The following is a 20,216-nucleotide window of genomic DNA, read 5'->3' on the forward strand; positions in this document are numbered from 1 at the left end:
ATATATAGAATATAGGGATCAGTATGTAGGGGTCAGTATGTAGAATGTAGGGGTCAGTATGTAGGTGGCAATATATAGAATGTAGGAGTCAGTATGTAGGGGTCAGTATATAGAATGTAGGGGTCAGTGTGTAGAATGTAGGGGTCAGTATGTATGGGTCAGAATGTAGGGGTCTGTATATAGAATGTAGGGGTCAGTATATAGAATGTAGGTGTCAGTATATGGAATGTAGTGGTCAGCATGTAGAATGTAGGGGTCAGTATGTAGGATGTAAGGGTCAGTTAATAGTATGTAGGGCTCAATATGTAGAATGTAGGGGTCAGTATGTAGAATGTAGGGGTCAGCATGTAGAATGTAGGGATAATTATATAGAATGTAGGGGTCAGTATGTAGAATGCAGGGTCAGTATGTAGAATGTAGGGGTCAGTATATGGAATGTAGGGGTCAGTATGTAGAATGTAAGGGTCAGTATGTAGGGTCAATATGTAGAATGTTGGGGTCAGTATATAGAATGTGTTAGTCAGCATGTAGAATGTAGGGGTCAGTATGTAGAATGTAGGGGTCAGCATGTAGAATGTAGGGGTCAGTATGTAGAATGTAGGGCTCAGTATATAGAATGTAGGGGTCAGTATGTAGAATGCAGGGGTCAGTATGTAGAATGTAGGGGTCAGTATATGGAATGTAGGGGTCAGTATGTAGAATGTAGGGGTCAGTATGTAGAATGTTTGGGTCAGTATATAGAATGTAGGGGTCAGCATGTAGAATGTAGGGGTCATTGTGTAGAATGTAAGGGTCAGCATGTAGAAGGTAGGGGTCAGTATGTAGAATGTAGGGGTCAGTATATAGAATGTAGGGGTCAGTATGTAGAATGCAGGGGTCAGTATGTAGAATGTAGGGGTCAGTATATGGAATGTAGGTGTCAGTAATTAGAATGTAGGGGTCAGTATGTAGAATGTAGGGGTCAGTATATAGTATGTAGGGGTCAATATGTAGAATGTAAGGGTCAGTATGTAGTATGTAGGGGTCAGCATGTAGAATGTAGGGGTAAATATGTAGAATGTAGGGTTCAGTATGTTGCGGTCAGTTTGTAGAATGTAAGGGTTAGTATGTAGTATGTAGGGGTCAGTATGTAGAATGTAGGGGTCAGTATATAGAATATAGGGATCAGTATGTAGGGGTCAATATATATAATGTAGGGGTCAGTATGTATAATGTAGGGGTCAATATGTAGTATGGGGTCAGTATGTAGAATGTAGGGGTCAGTATATAGAATGTAGGGGTCAGTATGTATAATGTAGTTGTCAGTATGTAGTATGGGGTCAGTATGTAGAATGTAGGGGTCAGTATGTAGAATGTAGGGGTCAGTATGTAGAATGTAGGGGTCAGTATGTAGAATGTAGGGGTCAGTATATAGTATGTAGGGGTCAATATGTAGAATGTAGGGGTCAGTATGTAGTATGTAGGGGTCAGCATGTAGAATGTAGGGGTCAATATGTAGAATGTAGGGTTCAGTATGTTGCGGTCAGTTTGTAGAATGTAAGGGTTAGTATGTAGTATGTAGGGGTCAGTATGTAGAATGTAGGGGTCAGTATATAGAATGTAGGGATCAGTATGTAGGGGTCAATATATATAATGTAGGGGTCAGTATGTATAATGTAGGGGTCAATATGTAGTATGGGGTCAGTATGTAGAATGTAGGGGTCAGTATATAGAATGTAGGGGTCAGTATGTAGAATTTAGGGGTCAGTATGTAGTATGGGGTCAGTATGTAGAATGTAGGGGTCAGCATGTAGAATGTAGGGGTCAGTATGTAGAATGTAGGTGTCAGTATATGGAATGTAGTGGTCAGCATGTAGAATGTAGGGGTCAGTATGTAGAATGTAGGGGTCAGTATGTAGAATGTAGGAGTCAGCATATAGTATGTAGGGGTCAATATGTAGAATGTAGGGGTCAGTATGTAGTATGTAGGGGTCAGTATGTAGAATGTAGGGGTCAATATGTAGAATGTAGGGTTAAGTATGTTGCGGTCAGTATGTAGAACGTAAGGGTTATTATGTAGTATGTAGGGGTCAGTATGTAGAATGTAGGGGTCAGTATATAGAATGTAGGGATCAGTTTGTAGGGGTCAATATATATAATGTAGGGGTCAGTATGTATAATGTAAGGGTCAATATGTAGTATGGGGTCAGTATGTAGAATGTAGGGGTCAGTATATAGAATGTAGGGGTCAGTATGTAGAATGTAGGGGTCAGTATGTAGTATGGGGTCAGTATGTAGAATGAAGGGGTCAGTATGTAGAATGTAGGGGTCAGTATGTAGAATGTAGGGGTCAGCATGTAGAATGTAGGGGTCAGTATGTAGAATGTAGGTGTCAGTATATAGACTGTAGGGGTCAGTATGTAGTGGTCAATATATAGAATGTAGGGGTCAGTATGTAGGGGTCAGTATGTAGAATGTAGGGGTCAGTATGTAGGGGTCAATATATAGAATGTAGGAGTCAGTATGTAGGGGTCAGTATATAGAATGTAGGGGTCAGTGTGTAGAATGTAGGGGTCAGTATGTAGAATGTAGGGGTCAGTATATAGAATGTAGGGATCAGTATGTAGGGGTCAATATATAGAATGTAGGGGTCAGTATGTATAATGAAGGGGTCAATATGTAGTATGGGGTCAGTGTGTAGAATGTAGGGGTCAGTATATAGAATGTAGGGGTCAGTATGTAGAATGTAGGGGTCAGTATGTAGTATGGGGTCAGTATATAGAATGTAGGGGTCAGTATGTAGAATGTAGGGGTCAGCATGTAGAATGTAGGGGTCAGTATGTAGAATGTAGGTGTCAGCATGTAGAATGTAGGGGTCAGTATGTAGAATGTAGGGGTCAGTGTATAGAATGTAGGGGTCAGTATGTAGACTGTAGGGGTCAGTATGTAGAATGTAGGGGTCAGTATATAGACTGTAGGGGTCAGTATGTAGTGGTCAATATATAGAATATAGGGATCAGTATGTAGGGGTCAGTATGTAGAATGTAGGGGTCAGTATGTAGGTGGCAATATATAGAATGTAGGAGTCAGTATGTAGGGGTCAGTATATAGAATGTAGGGGTCAGTGTGTAGAATGTAGGGGTCAGTATGTATGGGTCAGAATGTAGGGGTCTGTATATAGAATGTAGGGGTCAGTATATAGAATGTAGGTGTCAGTATATGGAATGTAGTGGTCAGCATGTAGAATGTAGGGGTCAGTATGTAGGATGTAAGGGTCAGTTAATAGTATGTAGGGCTCAATATGTAGAATGTAGGGGTCAGTATGTAGAATGTAGGGGTCAGCATGTAGAATGTAGGGATAATTATATAGAATGTAGGGGTCAGTATGTAGAATGCAGGGTCAGTATGTAGAATGTAGGGGTCAGTATATGGAATGTAGGGGTCAGTATGTAGAATGTAAGGGTCAGTATGTAGGGTCAATATGTAGAATGTTGGGGTCAGTATATAGAATGTGTTAGTCAGCATGTAGAATGTAGGGGTCAGTATGTAGAATGTAGGGGTCAGCATGTAGAATGTAGGGGTCAGTATGTAGAATGTAGGGCTCAGTATATAGAATGTAGGGGTCAGTATGTAGAATGCAGGGGTCAGTATGTAGAATGTAGGGGTCAGTATATGGAATGTAGGGGTCAGTATGTAGAATGTAGGGGTCAGTATGTAGAATGTTTGGGTCAGTATATAGAATGTAGGGGTCAGCATGTAGAATGTAGGGGTCATTGTGTAGAATGTAAGGGTCAGCATGTAGAAGGTAGGGGTCAGTATGTAGAATGTAGGGGTCAGTATATAGAATGTAGGGGTCAGTATGTAGAATGCAGGGGTCAGTATGTAGAATGTAGGGGTCAGTATATGGAATGTAGGTGTCAGTAATTAGAATGTAGGGGTCAGTATGTAGAATGTAGGGGTCAGTATATAGTATGTAGGGGTCAATATGTAGAATGTAAGGGTCAGTATGTAGTATGTAGGGGTCAGCATGTAGAATGTAGGGGTAAATATGTAGAATGTAGGGTTCAGTATGTTGCGGTCAGTTTGTAGAATGTAAGGGTTAGTATGTAGTATGTAGGGGTCAGTATGTAGAATGTAGGGGTCAGTATATAGAATATAGGGATCAGTATGTAGGGGTCAATATATATAATGTAGGGGTCAGTATGTATAATGTAGGGGTCAATATGTAGTATGGGGTCAGTATGTAGAATGTAGGGGTCAGTATATAGAATGTAGGGGTCAGTATGTATAATGTAGTTGTCAGTATGTAGTATGGGGTCAGTATGTAGAATGTAGGGGTCAGTATGTAGAATGTAGGGGTCAGTATGTAGAATGTAGGGGTCAGCATGTAGAATGTAGGGGTCAGTATGTAGAATGTAGGGGTCAGTATATAGAATGTAGGGGTCAGTATGTAGAATGCAGGGGTCAGTATATAGACTGTACGGGTCAGTATGTAGTGGTCAATATATAGAATATAGGGATCAGTATGTAGGGGTCAGTATGTAGAATGTAGGGGTCAGTATGTAGGTGGCAATATATAGAATGTAGGAGTCAGTATGTAGGGGTCAGTATATAGAATGTAGGGGTCAGTATGTAGAATGTAGGTGTCAGTATATGGAATGTAGTGGTCAGCATGTAGAATGTAGGGGTCAGTATGTAGGATGTAAGGGTCAGTTAATAGTATGTAGGGCTCAATATGTAGAATGTAGGGGTCAGTATGTAGAATGTAGGGGTCAGCATGTAGAATTTAGGGGTCAGTATGTAGAATGTAGGGATAAGTATATAGAATGTAGGGGTCAGTATGTAGAATGCAGGGTCAGTATGTAGAATGTAGGGGTCAGTATATGGAATGTAGGGGTCAGTATGTAGAATGTAAGGGTCAGTATGTAGGGTCAATATGTAGAATGTTGGGGTCAGTATATAGAATGTGTTAGTCAGCATGTAGAATGTAGGGGTCAGTATGTAGAATGTAGGGGTCAGCATGTAGAATGTAGGGGTCAGTATGTAGAATGTAGGGCTCAGTATATAGAATGTAGGGGTCAGTATGTAGAATGCAGGGGTCAGTATGTAGAATGTAGGGGTCAGTATATGGAATGTAGGGGTCAGTATGTAGAATGTAGGGGTCAGTATGTAGAATGTTTGGGTCAGTATATAGAATGTAGGGGTCAGCATGTAGAATGTAGGGGTCAGTATGTAGAATGTAGGGGTCAGCATGTAGAATGTAGGGGTCAGTATGTAGAATGTAGGGGTCAGTATATAGAATGTAGGGGTCAGTATGTAGAATGCAGGGGTCAGTATGTAGAATGTAGGGGTCAGTATATGGAATGTAGGGGTCAGTAAGTAGAATGTAGGGGTCAGTATGTAGAATGTAGGGGTCAGTATGTAGTATGTAGGGGTCAGCATGTAGAATGTAGGGGTCAATATGTAGAATGTAGGGTTCAGTATGTTGCGGTCAGTTTGTAGAATGTAAGGGTTAGTATGTAGTATGTAGGGGTCAGTATGTAGAATGTAGGGGTCAGTATATAGAATATAGGGATCAGTATGTAGGGGTCAATATATATAATGTAGGGGTCAGTATGTATAATGTAGGGGTCAATATGTAGTATGGGGTCAGTATGTAGAATGTAGGGGTCAGTATATAGAATGTAGGGGTCAGTATGTAGAATGTAGGGGTCATTATGTAGTATGGGGTCAGTATGTAGAATGTAGGGGTCAGTATGTAGAATGTAGGGGTCAGTATGTAGTATGGGGTCAGTATGTAGAATGTAGGGGTCAGTATGTAGAATGTAGGGGTCAGTATGTAGAATGTAGGGGTCAGCATGTAGAATGTAGGGGTCAGTATGTAGAATGTAGGGGTCAGTATATAGAATGTAGGGGTCAGTATGTAGAATGCAGGGGTCAGTATATAGACTGTACGGGTCAGTATGTAGTGGTCAATATATAGAATATAGGGATCAGTATGTAGGGGTCAGTATGTAGGTGGCAATATGTAGAATGTAGGAGTCAGTATGTAGGGGTCAGTATATAGAATGTAGGGGTCAGTGTGTAGAATGTAGGGGTCAGTATGTATGGGTCAGAATGTAGGGGTCAGTATATAGAATGTAAGGGTCAGTATGTAGAATGTAGGTGTCAGTATATGGAATGTAGTGGTCAGCATGTAGAATGTAGGGGTCAGTATGTAGGATGTAAGGGTCAGTTAATAGTATGTAGGGATCAATATGTAGAATGTAGGGGTCAGTATGTAGAATGTAGGGGTCAGTATATAGAATGTAGGGGTCAGTATGTAGAATGCAGGGTCAGTATGTAGAATGTAGGGGTCAGTATATGGAATGTAGGGGTCAGTATGTAGAATGTAAGGGTCAGTATGTAGGGTCAATATGTAGAATGTTGGGGTCAGTATATAGAATGTGTTAGTCAGCATGTAGAATGTAGGGGTCAGTATGTAGAATGTAGGGGTCAGCATGTAGAATGTAGGGGTCAGTATGTAGAATGTAGGGCTCAGTATATAGAATGTAGGGGTCAGTATGTAGAATGCAGGGGTCAGTATGTAGAATGTAGGGGTCAGTATATGGAATGTAGGGGTCAGTATGTAGAATGTAGGGGTCAGTATGTAGAATGTTTGGGTCAGTATATAGAATGTAGGGGTCAGCATGTAGAATGTAGGGGTCAGTATGTAGAATGTAGGGGTCAGCATGTAGAATGTAGGGGTCAGTATGTAGAATGTAGGGGTCAGTATATAGAATGTAGGGGTCAGTATGTAGAATGCAGGGGTCAGTATGTAGAATGTAGGGGTCAGTATATGGAATGTAGGGGTCAGTAAGTAGAATGTAGGGGTCAGTATGTAGAATGTAGGGGTCAGTATATAGTATGTAGGGGTCAATATGTAGAATGTAGGGGTCAGTATGTAGTATGTAGGGGTCAGCATGTAGAATGTAGGGGTCAATATGTAGAATGTAGGGTTCAGTATGTTGCGGTCAGTTTGTAGAATGTAAGGGTTAGTATGTAGTATGTAGGGGTCAGTATGTAGAATGTAGGGGTCAGTATATAGAATATAGGGATCAGTATGTAGGGGTCAATATATATAATGTAGGGGTCAGTATGTATAATGCAGGGGTCAATATGTAGTATGGGGTCAGTATGTAGAATGTAGGGGTCAGTATATAGAATGTAGGGGTCAGTATGTAGAATGTAGGGGTCAGTATGTAGTATGGGGTCAGTATGTAGAATGTAGGGGTCAGTATGTAGAATGTAGGGGTCAGTATGTAGAATGTAGGGGTCAGTATGTAGAATGTAGGTGTCAGTATGTAGAATGTAGGTGTCAGTATATGGAATGTAGGGGTCAATATGTAGAATGTAGGGGTCAGTATGTAGTATGTAGGAGTCAGCATATAGTATGTAGGGGTCAATATGTAGAATGTAGGGGTCAGTATGTAGTATGTAGGGGTCAGTATGTAGAATGTAGGGGTCAATATGTAGAATGTAGGGTTCAGTATGTTGCGGTCAGTATGTAGAACGTAAGGGTTAGTATGTAGTATGTAGGGGTCAGTATGTAGAATGTAGGGGTCAGTATATAGAATGTAGGGATCAGTATGTAGGGGTCAATATATATAATGTAGGGGTCAGTATGTATAATGTAGGGGTCAATATGTAGTATGGGGTCAGTATGTAGAATGTAGGGGTCAGTATATAGAATGTAGGGGTCAGTATGTAGAATGTAGGGGTCAGTATGTAGTATGGGGTCAGTATGTAGAATGTAGGGGTCAGTATGTAGAATGTAGGGGTCAGTATGTAGAATGTAGGGGTCAGCATGTAGAATGTAGGGGTCAGTATGTAGAATGTAGGTGTCAGTATATGGAATGTAGTGGTCAGCATGTAGAATGTAGGGGTCAGTAGGTAGAATGTAGGGGTCAGTATGTAGAATGTAGGAGTCAGCATGTAGAATGTAGGGGTCAGTATGTAGAATGTAGGGGTCAGTTTGTAGACTGTAGGGGTCAGTATGTAGAATGTAGGGGTCAGTATATAGACTGTAGGGGTCAGTATGTAGTGGTCAATATATAGAATGTAGGGGTCAGTATGTAGGGGTCAGTATGTACAATGTAGGGGTCAGTATGTAGGGGTCAATATATAGAATGTAGGAGTCAGTATGTAGGGGTCAGTATATAGAATGTAGGGGTCAGTGTGTAGAATGTAGGGGTCAGTATGTAGAATGTAGGGGTCAGTATATAGAATGTAGGGATCAGTATGTAGGGGTCAATATATAGAATGTAGGGGTCAGTATGTATAATGTAGGGGTCAATATGTAGTATGGGGTCAGTGTGTAGAATGTAGGGGTCAGTATATAGAATGTAGGGGTCAGTATGTAGAATGTAGGGGTCAGTATGTAGTATGGGGTCAGTATGTAGAATGTAGGGGTCAGTATGTAGAATGTAGGGGTCAGCATGTAGAATGTAGGGGTCAGTATGTAGAATGTAGGTGTCAGTATATGGAATGTAGTGGTCAGCATGTAGAATGTAGGGGTCAGTATGTAGAATGTAGGGGTCAGTATGTAGAATGTAGGAGTCAGCATGTAGAATGTAGGGGTCAGTATGTAGAATGTAGGGGTCAGTGTATAGAATGTAGGGGTCAGTATGTAGACTGTAGGGGTCAGTATGTAGAATGTAGGGGTCAGTATATAGACTGTAGGGGTCAGTATGTAGTGGTCAATATATAGAATATAGGGATCAGTATGTAGGGGTCAGTATGTAGAATGTAGGGGTCAGTATGTAGGTGGCAATATATAGAATGTAGGAGTCAGTATGTAGGGGTCAGTATATAGAATGTAGGGGTCAGTGTGTAGAATGTAGGGGTCAGTATGTATGGGTCAGAATGTAGGGGTCAGTATATAGAATGTAGGGGTCAGTATGTAGAATGTAGGTGTCATTTAATGGAATGTAGTGGTCAGCATGTAGAATGTAGGGGTCAGTATGTAGGATGTAAGGGTCAGTTAATAGTATGTAGGGCTCAATATGTAGAATGTAGGGGTCAGTATGTAGAATGTAGGGGTCAGCATGTAGAATTCAGGGGTCAGTATGTAGAATGTAGGGATAAGTGTATATAGAATGTAGGGGTCAGTATGTAGAATGCAGGGTCAGTATGTAGAATGTAGGGGTCAGTATATGGAATGTTGGGGTCAGTATGTAGAATGTAAGGGTCAGTATGTAGGGTCAATATGTAGAATGTTGGGGTCAGTATATAGAATATAGGGATCAGTATGTAGGGGTCAATATATATAATGTAGGGGTCAGTATGTATAATGTAGGGGTCAATATGTAGTATGGGGTCAGTATGTAGAATGTAGGGGTCAGTATATAGAATGTAGGGGTCAGTATGTAGAATGTAGGGGTCATTATGTAGTATGGGGTCAGTATGTAGAATGTAGGGGTCAGTATGTAGAATGTAGGGGTCAGTATGTAGAATGTAGGGGTCAGTATGTAGAATGTAGGTGTCAGTATATGGAATGTAGGGGTCAATATGTAGAATGTAGGGGTCAGTATGTAGAATGTAGGGGTCAGTATATAGAATGTAGGGGTCAGTATGTAGAATGCAGGGGTCAGTATATAGACTGTACGGGTCAGTATGTAGTGGTCAATATATAGAATATAGGGATCAGTATGTAGGGGTCAGTATGTAGAATGTAGGGGTCAGTATGTAGGTGGCAATATATAGAATGTAGGAGTCAGTATGTAGGGGTCAGTATATAGAATGTAGGGGTCAGTGTGTAGAATGTAGGGGTCAGTATGTAGTATGGGGTCAGTATGTAGAATGTAGGGGTCAGTATATAGAATGTAGGGGTCAGTATGTATAATGTAGGGGTCAGTATGTAGTATGGGGTCAGTATGTAGAATGTAGGGGTCAGTATGTAGAATGTAGGGGTCAGTATGTAGAATGTAGGGGTCAGCATGTAGAATGTAGGGGTCAGTATGTAGAATGTAGGGGTCAGTATATAGAATGTAGGGGTCAGTATGTAGAATGCAGGGGTCAGTATATAGACTGTACGGGTCAGTATGTAGTGGTCAATATATAGAATATAGGGATCAGTATGTAGGGGTCAGTATGTAGGTGGCAATATATAGAATGTAGGAGTCAGTATGTAGGGGTCAGTATATAGAATGTAGGGGTCAGTGTGTAGAATGTAGGGGTCAGTATGTATGGGTCAGAATGTAGGGGTCAGTATATAGAATGTAAGGGTCAGTATGTAGAATGTAGGTGTCAGTATATGGAATGTAGTGGTCAGCATGTAGAATGTAGGGGTCAGTATGTAGGATGTAAGGGTCAGTTAATAGTATGTAGGGATCAATATGTAGAATGTAGGGGTCAGTATGTAGAATGTAGGGGTCAGTATATAGAATGTAGGGGTCAGTATGTAGAATGCAGGGTCAGTATGTAGAATGTAGGGGTCAGTATATGGAATGTAGGGGTCAGTATGTAGAATGTAAGGGTCAGTATGTAGGGTCAATATGTAGAATGTTGGGGTCAGTATATAGAATGTGTTAGTCAGCATGTAGAATGTAGGGGTCAGTATGTAGAATGTAGGGGTCAGCATGTAGAATGTAGGGGTCAGTATGTAGAATGTAGGGCTCAGTATATAGAATGTAGGGGTCAGTATGTAGAATGCAGGGGTCAGTATGTAGAATGTAGGGGTCAGTATATGGAATGTAGGGGTCAGTATGTAGAATGTAGGGGTCAGTATGTAGAATGTTTGGGTCAGTATATAGAATGTAGGGGTCAGCATGTAGAATGTAGGGGTCAGTATGTAGAATGTAGGGGTCAGCATGTAGAATGTAGGGGTCAGTATGTAGAATGTAGGGGTCAGTATATAGAATGTAGGGGTCAGTATGTAGAATGCAGGGGTCAGTATGTAGAATGTAGGGGTCAGTATATGGAATGTAGGGGTCAGTAAGTAGAATGTAGGGGTCAGTATGTAGAATGTAGGGGTCAGTATATAGTATGTAGGGGTCAATATGTAGAATGTAGGGGTCAGTATGTAGTATGTAGGGGTCAGCATGTAGAATGTAGGGGTCAATATGTAGAATGTAGGGTTCAGTATGTTGCGGTCAGTTTGTAGAATGTAAGGGTTAGTATGTAGTATGTAGGGGTCAGTATGTAGAATGTAGGGGTCAGTATATAGAATATAGGGATCAGTATGTAGGGGTCAATATATATAATGTAGGGGTCAGTATGTATAATGCAGGGGTCAATATGTAGTATGGGGTCAGTATGTAGAATGTAGGGGTCAGTATATAGAATGTAGGGGTCAGTATGTAGAATGTAGGGGTCAGTATGTAGTATGGGGTCAGTATGTAGAATGTAGGGGTCAGTATGTAGAATGTAGGGGTCAGTATGTAGAATGTAGGGGTCAGTATGTAGAATGTAGGTGTCAGTATGTAGAATGTAGGTGTCAGTATATGGAATGTAGGGGTCAATATGTAGAATGTAGGGGTCAGTATGTAGTATGTAGGAGTCAGCATATAGTATGTAGGGGTCAATATGTAGAATGTAGGGGTCAGTATGTAGTATGTAGGGGTCAGTATGTAGAATGTAGGGGTCAATATGTAGAATGTAGGGTTCAGTATGTTGCGGTCAGTATGTAGAACGTAAGGGTTAGTATGTAGTATGTAGGGGTCAGTATGTAGAATGTAGGGGTCAGTATATAGAATGTAGGGATCAGTATGTAGGGGTCAATATATATAATGTAGGGGTCAGTATGTATAATGTAGGGGTCAATATGTAGTATGGGGTCAGTATGTAGAATGTAGGGGTCAGTATATAGAATGTAGGGGTCAGTATGTAGAATGTAGGGGTCAGTATGTAGTATGGGGTCAGTATGTAGAATGTAGGGGTCAGTATGTAGAATGTAGGGGTCAGTATGTAGAATGTAGGGGTCAGCATGTAGAATGTAGGGGTCAGTATGTAGAATGTAGGTGTCAGTATATGGAATGTAGTGGTCAGCATGTAGAATGTAGGGGTCAGTAGGTAGAATGTAGGGGTCAGTATGTAGAATGTAGGAGTCAGCATGTAGAATGTAGGGGTCAGTATGTAGAATGTAGGGGTCAGTTTGTAGACTGTAGGGGTCAGTATGTAGAATGTAGGGGTCAGTATATAGACTGTAGGGGTCAGTATGTAGTGGTCAATATATAGAATGTAGGGGTCAGTATGTAGGGGTCAGTATGTACAATGTAGGGGTCAGTATGTAGGGGTCAATATATAGAATGTAGGAGTCAGTATGTAGGGGTCAGTATATAGATTGTAGGGGTCAGTGTGTAGAATGTAGGGGTCAGTATGTAGAATGTAGGGATCAGTATGTAGGGGTCAATATATAGAATGTAGGGGTCAGTATGTATAATGTAGGGGTCAATATGTAGTATGGGGTCAGTGTGTAGAATGTAGGGGTCAGTATATAGAATGTAGGGGTCAGTATGTAGAATGTAGGGGTCAGTATGTAGTATGGGGTCAGTATGTAGAATGTAGGGGTCAGTATGTAGAATGTAGGGGTCAGCATGTAGAATGTAGGGGTCAGTATGTAGAATGTAGGTGTCAGTATATGGAATGTAGTGGTCAGCATGTAGAATGTAGGGGTCAGTATGTAGAATGCAGGGGTCAGTATGTAGAATGTAGGAGTCAGCATGTAGAATGTAGGGGTCAGTATGTAGAATGTAGGGGTCAGTTTGTAGACTGTAGGGGTCAGTATGTAGAATGTAGGGGTCAGTATATAGACTGTAGGGGTCAGTATGTAGTGGTCAATATATAGAATATAGGGATCAGTATGTAGGGGTCAGTATGTAGAATGTAGGGGTCAGTATGTAGGTGGCAATATATAGAATGTAGGAGTCAGTATGTAGGGGTCAGTATATAGAATGTAGGGGTCAGTGTGTAGAATGTAGGGGTCAGTATGTATGGGTCAGAATGTAGGGGTCAGTATATAGAATGTAGGGGTCAGTATGTAGAATGTAGGTGTCATTTAATGGAATGTAGTGGTCAGCATGTAGAATGTAGGGGTCAGTATGTAGGATGTAAGGGTCAGTTAATAGTATGTAGGGCTCAATATGTAGAATGTAGGGGTCAGTATGTAGAATGTAGGGGTCAGCATGTAGAATTCAGGGGTCAGTATGTAGAATGTAGGGATAAGTGTATATAGAATGTAGGGGTCAGTATGTAGAATGCAGGGTCAGTATGTAGAATGTAGGGGTCAGTATATGGAATGTTGGGGTCAGTATGTAGAATGTAAGGGTCAGTATGTAGGGTCAATATGTAGAATGTTGGGGTCAGTATATAGAATGTGTTAGTCAGCATGTAGAATGTAGGGGTCAGTATGTAGAATGTAGGGGTCAGCATGTAGAATGTAGGGGTCAGTATGTAGTATGTAGGGCTCAGTATATAGAATGTAGGGGTCAGTATGTAGAATGCAGGGGTCAGTATGTAGAATGTAGGGGTCAGTATATGGAATGTAGGGGTCAGTATGTAGAATGTAGGGGTCAGTATGTAGAATGTAGGGGTCAGTATATAGTATGTAGGGGTCAATATGTAGAATGTAGGGGTCAGTATATAGTATGTAGAGGTCAATATGTAGAATGTAGGGGTCAGTATGTAGTATGTAGGGGTCAGTATGTAGAATGTAGGGGTCAGTATGTAGAATGTAGGAGTCAGCATATAGAATGTAGGGGTCAGTATGTAGAATTCAGGGGTCAGTTTATAGAATGTAGGGGTCAGTATATAGACTGTAGGGGTCAGTATGTAGAATGTAGGGGTCAGTATATAGACTGTAGGGGTCAGTATGTAGTGGTCAATATATAGAATGTAGGGGTCAGTTTGTAGGGGTCAGTATGTAGAATGTAGGGGTCAGTATGTAGGGGTCAATATATAGAATGTAGGAGTCAGTATGTAGGGGTCAGTATATAGAATGTAGGGGTCAGTGTGTAGAATGTAGGGGTCAGTATGTAGGGGTCAGAATGTAGGTGTCAGTATATAGAATGTAGGGGTCAGTATGTAGAATGTAGGTGTCAGTATGTAGAATGCAGGGGTCAGTATGTAGAATGTAGAGGTCAGCATATAGAATGTAAGGGTCAGTATGTAGGGGTCAATATGTATAATGTTGGTGTCAGTATATTGAATGTAGGGGTCAGCATGTAGAATGTAGGGGTCAGTATGTAGAATGTAGGGGTCAGCATGTAGAATGTAGGGGTCAGTATGTAGAATGTAGGGGTCAGTATATAGAATGTAGGGGTCAGTATGTAGAATGCAGGGGTCAGTATGTAGAATGTAGGGGTCATTATGTAGAATGTAGGAGTCAGTATGTAGTATGTAGGGGTCATTATGTAGAATGTAGGAGTCAGTATGTAGTATGTAGGGGTCATTATGTAGAATGTAGGGGTCATTATGTAGAATCTAGGGGTCATTATGTAGTATGTAGGGGTCAGTATGTAGTATGTAGAGGTCAGTATATAGGGGTCATTATGTATTATGTAGGGGTCAGTATGTAGTATGTAAGGGTCAGTATATAGGGGTCAGTATGTAGAATGTAGGGGTCATTATGTAGAATGTAGGGGTCAGTATGTAGAATGATGGGGTCATAATGTAGTATGAAGGGGTCAGTATATAGGTGTCAGTATATAGTATGTAGGGGTCAGTATATTGACATTAAGGGTCACTATATAGAATGTAGAGGTCAGTATGTAGAATGTTGGGGTCAGTATGTAGAATGTAGGGGTCAGTATGTAGAATGTAGCGGTCGTAATCTAGTATGTATGGGTCAGTATATAGGATGTAAGGATCAGTATGAAGTATGGGGTCAGTATGTAGAATGTAGGGGTCAGTATTTTGAATGTAGGGGTCAGTATGTTGAATGTAGGGGTTAGTAGGGGTCATTATGTAGAATATAGGGGTCATTATGTAGAATCTAGGGGTCATTATGTAGTATGTAGGGTCAGTATTTAGTATGTAGGGGTCAGTATATAGGGGTCATTATGTAGTATGTAGGGGTCAGTATGTAGTATGTAAGGGTCAGTATATAGGGGTCAGTATGTAGGGTTCATTATGTAGTATGTAGGTGTCAGTATGTAGTATGTAGGGGTCAGTATATAGTTGTCAGTATGTAGTATGTAGGGGTCATTATGTAGTATGAAGGGGTCAGTATGTAGAATGTAGGGGTCAGTATGTTGAATGTAGGGGTCAGTATGTAGAATGTAGCGGTCATAATCTAGTATGTATGGGTCAGTATATAGGATGTAAGGATCAGTATGAAGTATGGGGTCAGTATGTAGAATGTAGGGGTCAGCATGTAGAATGTAGGGGTCAGTATGTAGTATGTAGGGCTCAGTATATAGAATGTAGGGGTCAGTATGTAGAATGCAGGGGTCAGTATGTAGAATGTAGGGGTCAGTATATGGAATGTAGGGGTCAGTATGTAGAATGTAGGGGTCAGTATGTAGAATGTAGGGGTCAGTATATAGTATGTAGGGGTCAATATGTAGAATGTAGGGGTCAGTATATAGTATGTAGAGGTCAATATGTAGAATGTAGGGGTCAGTATGTAGTATGTAGGGGTCAGTATGTAGAATGTAGGGGTCAGTATGTAGAATGTAGGAGTCAGCATATAGAATGTAGGGGTCAGTATGTAGAATTCAGGGGTCAGTTTATAGAATGTAGGGGTCAGTATATAGACTGTAGGGGTCAGTATGTAGAATGTAGGGGTCAGTATATAGACTGTAGGGGTCAGTATGTAGTGGTCAATATATAGAATGTAGGGGTCAGTTTGTAGGGGTCAGTATGTAGAATGTAGGGGTCAGTATGTAGGGGTCAATATATAGAATGTAGGAGTCAGTATGTAGGGGTCAGTATATAGAATGTAGGGGTCAGTGTGTAGAATGTAGGGGTCAGTATGTAGGGGTCAGAATGTAGGTGTCAGTATATAGAATGTAGGGGTCAGTATGTAGAATGTAGGTGTCAGTATGTAGAATGCAGGGGTCAGTATGTAGAATGTAGAGGTCAGCATATAGAATGTAAGGGTCAGTATGTAGGGGTCAATATGTATAATGTTGGTGTCAGTATATTGAATGTAGGGGTCAGCATGTAGAATGTAGGGGTCAGTATGTAGAATGTAGGGGTCAGCATGTAGAATGTAGGGGTCAGTATGTAGAATGTAGGGGTCAGTATATAGAATGTAGGGGTCAGTATGTAGAATGCAGGGGTCAGTATGTAGAATGTAGGGGTCATTATGTAGAATGTAGGAGTCAGTATGTAGTATGTAGGGGTCATTATGTAGAATGTAGGAGTCAGTATGTAGTATGTAGGGGTCATTATGTAGAATGTAGGGGTCATTATGTAGAATCTAGGGGTCATTATGTAGTATGTAGGGGTCAGTATGTAGTATGTAGAGGTCAGTATATAGGGGTCATTATGTATTATGTAGGGGTCAGTATGTAGTATGTAAGGGTCAGTATATAGGGGTCAGTATGTAGAATGTAGGGGTCATTATGTAGAATGTAGGGGTCAGTATGTAGAATGATGGGGTCATAATGTAGTATGAAGGGGTCAGTATATAGGTGTCAGTATATAGTATGTAGGGGTCAGTATATTGACATTAAGGGTCACTATATAGAATGTAGAGGTCAGTATGTAGAATGTTGGGGTCAGTATGTAGAATGTAGGGGTCAGTATGTAGAATGTAGGGGTCGGTTTGTATAATGTAGGGATCAGTATGTTGAATGTAGGGGTCAGTATGTAGAATGTAGCGGTCGTAATCTAGTATGTATGGGTCAGTATATAGGATGTAAGGATCAGTATGAAGTATGGGGTCAGTATGTAGAATGTAGGGGTCAGTATTTTGAATGTAGGGGTCAGTATGTTGAATGTAGGGGTTAGTAGGGGTCATTATGTAGAATATAGGGGTCATTATGTAGAATCTAGGGGTCATTATGTAGTATGTAGGGTCAGTATTTAGTATGTAGGGGTCAGTATATAGGGGTCATTATGTAGTATGTAGGGGTCAGTATGTAGTATGTAAGGGTCAGTATATAGGGGTCAGTATGTAGGGTTCATTATGTAGTATGTAGGTGTCAGTATGTAGTATGTAGGGGTCAGTATATAGTTGTCAGTATGTAGTATGTAGGGGTCAGTATGTAGAATGTAGGGGTCAGTATTTTGAATGTAGGGGTCAGTATGTTGAATGTAGGGGTTAGTAGGGGTCATTATGTAGAATATAGGGGTCAGTATGTAGAATGTAGCGGTCGTAATCTAGTATGTATGGGTCAGTATATAGGATGTAAGGATCAGTATGAAGTATGGGGTCAGTATGTAGAATGTAGGGGTCAGTATTTTGAATGTAGGGGTCAGTATGTTGAATGTAGGGGTTAGTAGGGGTCATTATGTAGAATATAGGGGTCATTATGTAGAATCTAGGGGTCATTATGTAGTATGTAGGGTCAGTATTTAGTATGTAGGGGTCAGTATATAGGGGTCATTATGTAGTATGTAGGGGTCAGTATGTAGTATGTAAGGGTCAGTATATAGGGGTCAGTATGTAGGGTTCATTATGTAGTATGTAGGTGTCAGTATGTAGTATGTAGGGGTCAGTATATAGTTGTCAGTATGTAGTATGTAGGGGTCATTATGTAGTATGAAGGGGTCAGTATGTAGAATGTAGGGGTCAGTATGTTGAATGTAGGGGTCAGTATGTAGAATGTAGCGGTCATAATCTAGTATGTATGGGTCAGTATATAGGATGTAAGGATCAGTATGAAGTATGGGGTCAGTATGTAGTATGTAGGGGTCAGTATGTAGAATGTAGGGGTCAGTATATAGAATGTAGGGATCAGTATGTAGGGGTCAATATATAGAATGTAGGGGTCAGTATGTATAATGTAGGGGTCAATATGTAGTATGGGGTCAGTGTGTAGAATGTAGGGGTCAGTATATAGAATGTAGGGGTCAGTATGTAGAATGTAGGGGTCAGTATGTAGTATGGGGTCAGTATGTAGAATGTAGGGGTCAGTATGTAGAATGTAGGGGTCAGCATGTAGAATGTAGGGGTCAGTATGTAGAATGTAGGTGTCAGTATATGGAATGTAGTGGTCAGCATGTAGAATGTAGGGGTCAGTATGTAGAATGTAGGGGTCAGTATGTAGAATGTAGGAGTCAGCATGTAGAATGTAGGGGTCAGTATGTAGAATGTAGGGGTCAGTGTATAGAATGTAGGGGTCAGTATGTAGACTGTAGGGGTCAGTATGTAGAATGTAGGGGTCAGTATATAGACTGTAGGGGTCAGTATGTAGTGGTCAATATATAGAATATAGGGATCAGTATGTAGGGGTCAGTATGTAGAATGTAGGGGTCAGTATGTAGGTGGCAATATATAGAATGTAGGAGTCAGTATGTAGGGGTCAGTATATAGAATGTAGGGGTCAGTGTGTAGAATGTAGGGGTCAGTATGTATGGGTCAGAATGTAGGGGTCAGTGTATAGAATGTAGGGGTCAGTATGTAGAATGTAGGTGTCATTTAATGGAATGTAGTGGTCAGCATGTAGAATGTAGGGGTCAGTATGTAGGATGTAAGGGTCAGTTAATAGTATGTAGGGCTCAATATGTAGAATGTAGGGGTCAGTATGTAGAATGTAGGGGTCAGCATGTAGAATTCAGGGGTCAGTATGTAGAATGTAGGGATAAGTGTATATAGAATGTAGGGGTCAGTATGTAGAATGCAGGGTCAGTATGTAGAATGTAGGGGTCAGTATATGGAATGTTGGGGTCAGTATGTAGAATGTAAGGGTCAGTATGTAGGGTCAATATGTAGAATGTTGGGGTCAGTATATAGAATGTGTTAGTCAGCATGTAGAATGTAGGGGTCAGTATGTAGAATGTAGGGGTCAGCATGTAGAATGTAGGGGTCAGTATGTAGTATGTAGGGCTCAGTATATAGAATGTAGGGGTCAGTATGTAGAATGCAGGGGTCAGTATGTAGAATGTAGGGGTCAGTATATGGAATGTAGGGGTCAGTATGTAGAATGTAGGGGTCAGTATGTAGAATGTAGGGGTCAGTATATAGTATGTAGGGGTCAATATGTAGAATGTAGGGGTCAGTATATAGTATGTAGAGGTCAATATGTAGAATGTAGGGGTCAGTATGTAGTATGTAGGGGTCAGTATGTAGAATGTAGGGGTCAGTATGTAGAATGTAGGAGTCAGCATATAGAATGTAGGGGTCAGTATGTAGAATTCAGGGGTCAGTTTATAGAATGTAGGGGTCAGTATATAGACTGTAGGGGTCAGTATGTAGAATGTAGGGGTCAGTATATAGACTGTAGGGGTCAGTATGTAGTGGTCAATATATAGAATGTAGGGGTCAGTTTGTAGGGGTCAGTATGTAGAATGTAGGGGTCAGTATGTAGGGGTCAATATATAGAATGTAGGAGTCAGTATGTAGGGGTCAGTATATAGAATGTAGGGGTCAGTGTGTAGAATGTAGGGGTCAGTATGTAGGGGTCAGAATGTAGGTGTCAGTATATAGAATGTAGGGGTCAGTATGTAGAATGTAGGTGTCAGTATGTAGAATGCAGGGGTCAGTATGTAGAATGTAGAGGTCAGCATATAGAATGTAAGGGTCAGTATGTAGGGGTCAATATGTATAATGTTGGTGTCAGTATATTGAATGTAGGGGTCAGCATGTAGAATGTAGGGGTCAGTATGTAGAATGTAGGGGTCAGCATGTAGAATGTAGGGGTCAGTATGTAGAATGTAGGGGTCAGTATATAGAATGTAGGGGTCAGTATGTAGAATGCAGGGGTCAGTATGTAGAATGTAGGGGTCATTATGTAGAATGTAGGAGTCAGTATGTAGTATGTAGGGGTCATTATGTAGAATGTAGGAGTCAGTATGTAGTATGTAGGGGTCATTATGTAGAATGTAGGGGTCATTATGTAGAATCTAGGGGTCATTATGTAGTATGTAGGGGTCAGTATGTAGTATGTAGAGGTCAGTATATAGGGGTCATTATGTATTATGTAGGGGTCAGTATGTAGTATGTAAGGGTCAGTATATAGGGGTCAGTATGTAGAATGTAGGGGTCATTATGTAGAATGTAGGGGTCAGTATGTAGAATGATGGGGTCATAATGTAGTATGAAGGGGTCAGTATATAGGTGTCAGTATATAGTATGTAGGGGTCAGTAT

General features: G+C 40.9%; 1 protein-coding gene across 1 annotated transcript in view; it reads left to right on the forward strand.

Annotated features, from left to right (window-relative positions):
• Window positions 1–20,216, forward strand: part of LOC139414863 (kinesin-like protein KIF3C) — a 53,351-nt gene that overhangs the window by 21,773 nt on the left and 11,362 nt on the right. The gene's annotated exons all lie outside the window — the stretch shown is intronic.

This window comes from Oncorhynchus clarkii, chromosome 8, assembly GCF_045791955.1.
Source record: "Oncorhynchus clarkii lewisi isolate Uvic-CL-2024 chromosome 8, UVic_Ocla_1.0, whole genome shotgun sequence".
Lineage (NCBI taxonomy): Eukaryota > Metazoa > Chordata > Actinopteri > Salmoniformes > Salmonidae > Oncorhynchus > Oncorhynchus clarkii.